This window comes from Notothenia coriiceps, unplaced genomic scaffold (assembly GCF_000735185.1).
Source record: "Notothenia coriiceps isolate Sejong01 unplaced genomic scaffold, NC01 NC01_scaffold00015627, whole genome shotgun sequence".
In the NCBI taxonomy this organism is placed as follows: domain Eukaryota; kingdom Metazoa; phylum Chordata; class Actinopteri; order Perciformes; family Nototheniidae; genus Notothenia; species Notothenia coriiceps.
Genome location: NW_011348328.1, coordinates 11512 through 22216, shown reverse-complemented (window position 1 = coordinate 22216; position 10705 = coordinate 11512). Strand labels below are relative to the sequence as shown.

The following is a 10705-nucleotide window of genomic DNA, read 5'->3' as shown; positions in this document are numbered from 1 at the left end:
TAACAAGAATGAAGAGACTAAACAAACCTCACAAAAAAAGACAAAGGGGAACATATTCAATGAAAGATCAGACCATTAAAAAAAAAAACTTGGGTAACACAAAGACAAGCAACCCCACCTACATTTCTAATACACAAAGAAAAACACATCTGCAAGTATCAATATTGTGTTAATTATTCATATTAAAACACAAGCTCCCAAAAAGCTAATCATTTATAAACAAATGCACAATCTTCAGACTGCAAATCCCAATCCCCCCCATCATGTGACATGTACTTGGTATATTCTGATTGGACACTTCCTGTATTTAAGAGTTCTGCTTAATGAAGTGAAACTTTTGCTCTGGCCAAGATGTCCTCCAGAACAACAGCACCCTCAGCACTGGTAAGTCGAAGAAAAATACACTAGAATGACTTAAGGAAAACGTATTCAACTTACTGTTTGACTGATGATGTATGAAACAAAAGCTGTGTGTCATCATTTACCTGTTTGCTGTGTTTGTGCAAAGAACATGAGGTCACATGGTCAACTGAAAATGACTGTTCTGTGAGCCCATGGATAATGAACTGCTCTACCTGCTTGTTTGTCTTCTGTGAGTGAATTCATGTTTTCATATGGCTTTGAGGAGAGCCTCGAAAACATCCTGCTAAAAACTTCTAGACGGCACTCCTATTTACCAAATCATACCTATTTATTCTATTCAATGTGATCTTTTTAAATGTATGTATGTTTTTATCACTAGCATACACTGGGCCTCCCTAAAAACAGTTTTGAGCCCGCGTGTGGAGCCACGATTCAGATGTTGAAAGCTTCAGGTTTAGAAAAAAAAGACGGCATGTATAATGATGACAGACCTGACAAATGATACGCAATTGCTTTTAGGATATTGACAACCCACAAGTCATTCTTATTGCAAGTGGTAATATTTAGTTGCATGGGAAAGGACTTGGGTTAAGTTAGTGGTAAACTGGCTAGCATGCTAACACTAGCAGTCTGCAAAGTTGTTTATTATATGGCAAACATTTTACTGCCATTAACTTCTATCACTGTTTTTGCACTCACAAAAGAAAATCCTCTCCTCAATTTAATGTGAGGTGTGAGTGTGGCCCTCTGTCCTGGAGAAGTCGACTTGTATAAACCTTTTTAATTACAGCCACTGCAGCATTGGACATTGTCACTTATAGGGAGTGCCTTATTGTTGTTCCTTGTCAATATATGAAAGCTTTAATGACATGTGATAAAATAAGCTAACAACAATAATGCAAAATAGTAATATGCCTATGCAAATGATAAATGTTGTATCTGCATTTTGGTGCTACTTACATATTGTAATTGTGTAGCCAGGGTGTAAATAGTATTGTTAGCTATGGACACATGGGTGTAAATAGCCTTGTTAGCTATTATGGACACACAGGTGCAAATAGCATTGTTAGCTATGGACACCCGGGTGTAAATAGCATCTACCGGTACCTTAAATAAAATGTAATCAAAATCACGATATGTTATGAATTCATATTCTCCTGTAGGACAGCATCTATGTTGAATTGTTCGATTCTGTTTCAGGTGCTGGCTTTCTAGGAAGCAACATTTCACCTGGGCTTTAACAGGCCCTGTGATTGTTATCCTCGCAGTGAGTATATCACATATCCCATCCCATTCATTTCAATATAGATTAATTTAGCTCAGCCTGATGTATTCTTTAAATGTAACTTGCCCTAGTTATAACCTTACCAATTATAACTTGTAGACATTTTGTTAGCTAGCTGAATACCAATTTGTAGGTAACTGAGAAACAAGTCAACATGCACTAATTATTGACAATATTGTTTTAATTCTTTCAATGCACGTCTGAATTCCTAGTGAAGAGCAATTGATTGCTGGGCAACACAATGACATATTTGCCCTTTTCATTTTCTACGCCACATGAGTGATTTATCTCATGTATCACTGTGGTGGGATTAGAGGCAAAAGTGAAACTAACAAGGAAGTATAAATAAGTGAGGGGTTGAAAAGTGCTAACTTTTTCTGATATCAAATTGAGAACTTTCACAATAACTTTTTGTTCGCCTGCACACAAGAGAGAGCACTATTTCTGGTTCCAAATTCATAAACTTCCTGATACACTGCCATGTTGTAGGCTAGCCTGTAAACACTGGTGCACTTTTAGAAATGTAACTTGGGCTTTGTTGTCTCAAAATTGTGCCTCACCAAATGTTAGGATTGCTGACCAGAGCCACTAACTTCTGTTGGTAAGCCAAGATGGCAGTCATTGAGGGTGAAAAGGGTGTAATGTTCCACACCACTTTTTTCCCCTCATTAAGCTCAATTAGATGTTGTTCCTTGCTACTCTAGTCTGAGACCCAGATTGCAAAGAAATAAAGATCGGAAATGTTCTGAATGTTGAAGAACTTTCTTATTCTTAACAGGTTGATTGTGTTCAAGATCTTGGCCCGGTTCGTCATACTGGGCTGTACCTGGATGCTGGGTCTCTACCAGTTAAACCTTTGCTTCCGGGTCCTCTTCATAATTCTTAACTCCCAGCAGGGCACCTTCCTCTTCATCGTCCACTGTGCGCTCAACAAGGAGGTAGTCTTCAGCTTGATCGTTGTTGAATTCTTGAAAATATAATTTAACTTCTTATAATTCAATAAACATTCATTTGCATTTGGGAAACAGAAGAGCTAAGATGATATTTAAATTTTGATAAGGTGGATATTCTAGCGTGTGTTCTGTAGATCAGGTATATTTACTTTTATGTAATACTTCAGTTTGTAGTTTTGTGTATTTTGAATGACATTGAATTGTGTTTGGGTTGTACAGGTGCAAGAGGAGTACATGAGATGGCTGACATGTTCTTTTGGAAAGGACAGATCTGTAGTAATATGGGATTAGTTTTGTATCATAAAGATAAAGCAACACTTTCTCAGAATAAAGCAAAACTATGAGTTTAATAGAAAAAAAAACTAACTCAAGCAAAATAAAATAAATTTCAAAAATAAAACTATAAGTTGCAAACAAATCATTTGTGTAATCATGTAAACTATAAGTATTTTTTCTTTGTTTTAACATAGGTTTTTGTTTGCAGTTCTTGTTTCTTCTTTCTCAATGATCAGATTTTTGCTCTCGCTGCAGCTTTCTCGTTTGCGCGCCCTCATTTTTTGTTTGAGATTGACACAAACATCCCAGGTGGGTGGGACTTTCAGGGGTGTGTCCCCATTGGCTACTCAGTTTTTGAGTGACAGCCCACTACACCACAGATCATACAGTGCAGCTCATGCAGCAAACTCCGGAGTCCACTCGGCCACGTTAGTGTTGGTGTCTCCTGGGGAGTGTCATGAACATATCGGGCTTATCTTATGGATTGCTGTGCATTATACTTGTGTTGTGTAGTTTAGACTTTATTCCAACTTTAAATATTTTAATACCTGAACACACTGCTGCTGTTAAATAATTTCCCAATTTGGGATTGATAAAGTGCCTGTCTATTTATTTTATAGATGCAAGGGCTGTCACTCAAAAACTGAGTAGCCAATGGGGACACACCCCTGAAAGTCCCACCCACCTGGGACGTTTGTGTCAGAATCTCAAACAAAAAATGAGGGAGCGCAAAAGAGAAAGCTGCAGCGAGAGCAAAAGTCTGATCATTGAGAAAGAAGAAACAAGAACTGCAAACAAAAACCTATGTTAAAACAAAGAAAAAAGACTTACAGTTTACATGATTACACAAATGATTTGTTTGCAACTTATAGTTTTATTTTTGAAATTTATTTAATTTTGCTTGACTCAGTTTTGTTTTCTTTTAAACTCATAGTTTTGCTTTATTCTGAGAAAGTGTTGCTTTATCTTTATGATACAAAACTAATCCCATATAGTAAGTCCTCACATTTACTCTAGCTGTACAATAAGTACATTCATTTTACATTTTGGATTAATATAGATAAATGAGGCAGTCCCAACTGATTTCTACCATGTTGAGTAGTGTGACAAGGATGATAAAGCCTCCAGCCAACAGGCATTGGTGTGAACTGTATATAGTATTTGTGGATTGGAGCAGTATTTGTTTGTACTAAAACGACCTGTCAATTTCAACAATACTAATAGTGATTATTATTTATTTCAATAGAGAGATGCACCTTCGATCTGAGGATTTGGACACGGAGGAGGGTAAAAAATGATGACTCCTGATGAAATAAGAGGGAGAACTGAGACTGAATCATCAGATTGGAGTTATGATTTAAATTTGTATAAATTCTAGTTTGATGTAAAAAAAAAATGTCTACATAATAAATATATCCTTGTCTGTCTCTTATAGATCTAGCAGTCATATTTTAAAGTCTCAAACAGTTGGTGAGACTGTTTTTAAATGCCATTTTCTTAATGTCTTTCATTTATTTATAAATAAACTTGCCTTGCCTAGTGCTGACATTTTTCTCTTTTGCAAAAATGTTTTAGATGTAGATTAGTTTATTAATTTCAGTTTTACAATCCCACACAACATATTTAAAAACGTACAATATATCCAGTATATGAACATAACACACTCTAGGCTTTAAGAGATACATCTATAAAATCAGGGCCATATATAAGAAGTCTTATGGTGTTATCGACTACTGAGAAGACTTGTCACCTCCCAACTCATTTGCTTGTGTGTGGGAGCTTCCATAAACACACCGTGAGTCAGACAGTCTAAAAAAACAAACTTTCTTTAAAGTAAAAACATTCCCGTCTTAGTTGTTTCTTTCTCTTTCCATTTGTATTGTATTTACATGAGAGCTAGGACACTTCGAGGTGTGTCAAACTTTACAAGACAAATTTAAGGGACAGGCAAAGCCAAACATTTTCTGTTTGACCTTAAAGTCTGTTTACCTCACCCCTAACCATTAATTAAGAAATATCATACAGTGGTCACAGAGGCATAATTACAGTTAACACCGTACCATTGCCCTGTAACAGGAGAAACCACCCAGGACTGTACTGTAGTACTATACAGCAGCGGTATACTTATCAGGACTCTATCTGAGACATGCATTTAATGAAATACAGAATAAATATTACTACAGTTTATTTTTACATGGATTACACACCATTTAATATAGCTAATGCAATTTTGCTCTATTGACCTTTTATTGTTAAAGAGGACCTATTATGCCTTTTGGGGTTCTCCCTTGGCTGTAGTGTGTTTTATATAGGTTTTATCCATGGAGATGTTCTGCAAAGGCTTACATTCCCGTCAACAGCACAGGCAGTGTAAGAAAAATAAAGACCCTTTTTAACATTAAAGCATGTAAACATGTCACAGTAGGATCAAAATATGAACCTGGAAATGAGCATAATTTGTCCTCTTTAAAGCCTACATTTTCTGTTTTTCTGTTCTCATAAAACATGTAAGTAATTTAATGTTATACATCATTGCATATGATACTATAGGAAATAGAAATCATCAAATAAAATGTATTAAATGGAATGTCATTCTTGAAATAACTATAGATGACAGAGTGGAAAATGGGAATTTAAAGTGAAAAACATATCATTAAAGTGTCTATCAAAGGCACAAGTTTTTATTTGTCTATTGAGTGTATATTTCAGAATGGCTGGCTTTAGATTGCAGAACAATGTTTATGTCTGCCTCAAGGGTGCAGCATTGAAGTGCCATTACTTTTTCTTTTTTTTTGTGACCAACTTTTTATTGTTTTGTTTTTTTTGCCCTCAGCAAAGAGGGACTTATACAGATACAAATTATATAGACAATATAGACAATACAAAAAGAAAAGACAAAGAAAGAAAAAATATAGGCAATCCCTTTCCCATGCCACCCCGTCCCCCCCTCTTCCCACCCATCTTGCCATTTCACAGAAAATCCTACATGATGTTTTTTTAGCAATCGTCTGAGTTCATCTATATATTATAGCATAACAATTTATAGAATAACAATTTATCCACATAAAATACATTCATACCTTTTTGCCATTACTTTTTGACACAGCAAACGCATAGGAAGCAATGCGATATGCTATTGTGTTTTGTTATTAGTAATTACTTGAATTGAGTAATATTTGTTTGAGTGTTTCCCTGTGAAAAACACCTTTTTCATTGTTGGATCATTTTTTTTTACCATCATTCCCAGATCATAGATTATGTAAAATGCAGAAATCCCATGTTGTCATACATAACCATAATTTATCTTACTAATCACTCCTCTGTTTCAATAACTGCTGCTATTTACTGACTGCTGATGCAACACTCTGCTTACAGTAATAACTATGGTTCCATGATGAATGAACTAACTGTAATGCTCCTGATGTAGTGTTGTATTTGTTACACAAGCACAAGGTGCAGGTAGAATTTGGCACATCACATATCTTTTTAGAGGTCTAGAAATGAAATTATTTTACTACAGTTGGAGGCATTGAACCCTCAGTGTAAAATATTGGGTAGATATAAGAAACACTGGGAGGCTGCCTATTAACATTTCTTATAACATGTACATTCAAAGGTCTCCTATCATGAAAATGCACTTTTTGATGTCTTTTATACATCCATATGTGTCCTCGGTGTGTAAGGGAACTCACAAAGTGTCAAAACAAAACCCTCTCTCTTTTCCTCCGTACCAAAATCTCTAAAAACGGGGGCACATGAGGGATGTCTAAAATGCATGATCTGTTTGGTATTTTTAGCAAAACGCATCATAAACGTGTTTTTTATATATGAGACCCATAATATATGCCTAAAAATAGCATGATAGGAGATCTTTAAGTTCTTCAGCACCCTATGATCTTTTCTACACTGGTTACTTAAAATTGAAATTAGCGAGTCAAATCCGACAATGGAGCGTGAGACACACTTGCATGTAGTTCCCTGTGACTGCCACTAGATGTAACCAAAGAGCCATATTGTACTGATTGTACCTTTTTTTTTTTTCTTTTTTTTTAACGGAGTGGGTTTTTAGAGGTTTGAGCTCCTGGTCTTAATGTTTTTTCCTGGTGAGAGTCTGATCCCCTGTTGACTGTGTACTTGCCACTGAGACTGTTATCTGCTGCTGGTTGAATGCATTACCTTGCATTGCCAATTATGTAACCACCTCAACATTTAAAGGCCCCCCTGCATTCCAGGAAAGGCGAAAAATAAAGCAGTGCAGGCTTACTTTGCAGTTTGCACTGTTGTTTTATTCATATATTAAATCAGGGCAATGGAAGTAGAGATATCCTTTGTTTTTCACCACCTTAAGCTTCCCCTTCAAGGCAAGTTGTGCTCTGTTTTAAAAACGGCATCCTTCTCAGAAGCTAGGCAGTGCAATACATATGTGAAATAATCCGATGGATGCACACATATTTATGATTCAATAGGATTGCGTGGTTAACTATATTGAGTGTGTGTGAGATACTTCAATTATTTGTCAGACCGTGTGATCGGTTGCATGCACACATGTGAATTGCAAGAGAAACTCTGTGCATTCAGATTCCTGTTTAATTATGCGTGGTGTCTGTTAAGTTCAGCTGGAACTTTGTGTTCCGTTTGCTTGATTGCTGATTGTGTCCCAGATGATTCTAGTGATAATGCCCTCCACTCTGTCCAGGCATGATGCCACTGATGGCACGGCTAACATTCACACCAAAAACACACACTCACCATTTATTCAGCGTCTTTAACACTGAATCTATTTTACACCCAAGTTTTCCCCTATCATGCACCACAACTGAGAAATATACAAATCAGCTTTTTCATATGTTCCTAGAAATGCTGTCTTCAGAGAATCATTTGCTGTTCAGTTTGGAAATGAACAAATCCATCACTGCCAAAAGTGCATGACAACAGTAACATCAGATCATTAGGTCCTTCAGTGCTTCCATTGTATACTTTCACTTCACATTCACTATGCAGTTGAGGATCTAGCGTAAGCTTTATACATACTTTAAATAAATAACTCGTTTTTACCTTCATTTGAAACTTATTACGGGCCAGATTGTATAAAAGGCTATGAGAAAATCTCCCTGCTTCTCACTTGGTTTATTATCTGAAAGAACATTTGAGGTTATGGTCTCAATTAGTAGTTAACATCTTTTTGATACAGTAGCCTATGATGGTCATTTAGGACAATATTGTCTCATTTTAAAGACAATGCCGTGTGTGCTTTAAGGTGTGGCTAACTTGTGATTGACATATCGCGACCAGGCCTCGTCCGGTTTGGGTGTTTTTTGTCTTAAAACAAATCCTTTTCACTTCCTTATAGTAAATAGAAAAGTAGCCTTGGGAGAGGGATCCCTCCTCTGTTGCTCTCCCTGAGGTTTCTCCCATGTTTCCCTTTAAACTATGTGTTTTCTCTGGAAGTTTTTCTTTGTACGATGTGAGGGTCTAATGACAGAGGGTGTCGTATTGTCATACTGATATTCTGTACAAACTGTGAAGTCCACTGAGACAAATGTAACATTTGTGATATTGGGCTATATAAATAAACATTGATTGATTGCCTAAAAATGTCCCGTTTACAACCACCTTAAAGTGTTTTGATTACAATTTGGTTGTACTTAGCTCCACCCTCTCTTGTCTCTCTGGTCCAAAAAGTTGGCAATGTCCAAAAACCAAGATGAATGCCAAACTATAGGCTATAAAAGGGTAGTCCACAAATCAATGTGACGTCAAGGTGACAATGTCCACTTAGTTGTTACTGTCTAAGGTTGTTTCATTTGGTGCCAAGTGGTATCAGAACATCTTTCATTACCTGGAGACAAGAACATTTTGAAATATAAATCAATTATGAGTTCATCTTTGCTGAATTGGAGCTGTACATTAATCTTAATGAATTACAAACAAAGTTGTATTAGCAGAAATATTGTCAACACACATTTTTTTTTTCTTAAAAAACGTAACTGGCACACCATGGCGCTAACGAGATATTCAACCCACAGCTGAAAGAAATAACAGACAGGGAGAGGATTGAATAGAGAGGAGACATTGCTCAGGGTTAGCTTCAGTGTCTCTCACTCGTTGCTCCTCTCCTCAATACTATACTTGGTTACCATGGAAACACACTTGCAGAGCTTGAGTCGTGAGGCCAGTCAGCTGAGATAGCTCATCTTGTAAACAATCCTGCAATCTGAACTGAATACTGTCTGTATGTGTCTGAGTGTGTCAGATCATGTGGATGTATTGGACAGAAGTAATGAGTGTCAGAAAGGTGGCGGGACCCGTGTTGACCTGAGACAGCAGCTGTGACCACTTTTAAACTTTTCCTTCAAGTTTAGATGTTTTATTTCACTTATAATTAAGAAACAGTTACAGTAAGAGCCTATTTAATAGATCAGAATAAAATGCGACAGGTCACTAACTGCAATAATGTTTTTTTAAGGTACCATACAGTCATAAAGGAAATAAAGTTAAACAGGGAATCCGTGAATATGTGCAATATCAGCCCCCATAAAGTTGTAATTTCATGGTACACTGTGCCGCCTACATATTAACTTCCTACTCTTGTGCGATACTTAGCTCAGATTTTTAGAGCACTAATTTCAAGCCTGTAATTAGATGTTATATTATCACAGAGACTTAAATAAGACTATTTATAAATAATGATCTTTATATTATCTGAAGACAACCTAATGTAATGTGTCTCTGGCCTGTATGCACAATGAGTGACATCATTACACAATAGACTGCTATTTGTATATGGACCAGAACAGCCCTTGATGCCAAGTTGTTAATCAAGAGTAGATGAGCCAATTTGTCATGTGGCAAACACATCCCCATTCATTGTGGTGTTACCCGATTAAAAGCAGGAAAAGATGGATATTGCCTCACAATGCTCTGATGAAAGTCTTTAGTGTTAAGCCAAACTAAATCTGTTAAGAACTGAGACTGGGGACAACGCTAACACTGTGCACTTGTTTGTAACTTTTTTTTATAAAAGCAGTTCATCAGTTTTAAACATAGGGATATTTGTATGGTAAGTTGAACACTCAGGAAAAACTTAGCGCACCTACAAGAAAGATATCATTCTTCATTCTTACTGTGTTTTAAATAAAAAAGACGCAAAAAATTCGACATTTCTACTCAGTTGTATGGTTCCCCCTAGTTTCGCTTTAATTCTAACATAAACCATTATCTCTTGGTCCACGTATATGGATGTGTTTTTCTCATAAGCAGAGCAGACGGTCACACTGAGCCAGACAACAGCCTACGCAACACAAGAGCCACAAACAAAACACATGAACTGCCCTGCTGAATATGCACATTAAAAACTATTAAGAATACATTAAAAAAAACACGTTGACGTTACTTTTCACTTCAGAAAGAGATGACTAAATGTGATATCAGTTTGACTTTAAGCTGAGAAAACACATGCTCAGATGCGCCAAAGCAGTTTCCAAGGAAATGTTCAAATTAAGTATGGAGAGGAAAGCACCCAGCTGGACAGTTTTCAGGAATGGGAAGGCTTCTGAATTTAGATTAATTAATGGGGCAGCCAATGTCATAGCCCCCAAAACCTTAAGTAGTAGCATGATGACAACCCGTCTCCTTCACACTAATAGTAAGTCTCACAAGATGGATCTCAAATTAAAGTCCCTGGCAGTAACTTGAGAATATAAGAGCAGTTATTAATTGTTTGGCTGTCAGGAAAAGAGTCCCATGGATCAAAGTGGCTTTGTACGTGAGGGTGAAGTTAAAAGAGAATTATTTATGACTAGACAGCTGGATGAGGCGATTAAGAAAT

The 10705-nt window shown here is 36.6% G+C and overlaps 1 long non-coding RNA gene across 1 annotated transcript; it reads left to right on the top strand.

Annotated features, from left to right (window-relative positions):
• The first annotated feature begins 313 nt into the window (after positions 1-313).
• On the top strand, positions 314-4428 carry LOC104949043 (uncharacterized). Its single transcript, XR_798762.1, has 4 exons — positions 314-384; positions 1564-1630; positions 2427-2586; positions 4124-4428. It is a non-coding gene; the product is annotated as an uncharacterized lncRNA (long non-coding RNA).
• Positions 4429-10705: the final 6277 nt, after the last annotated feature.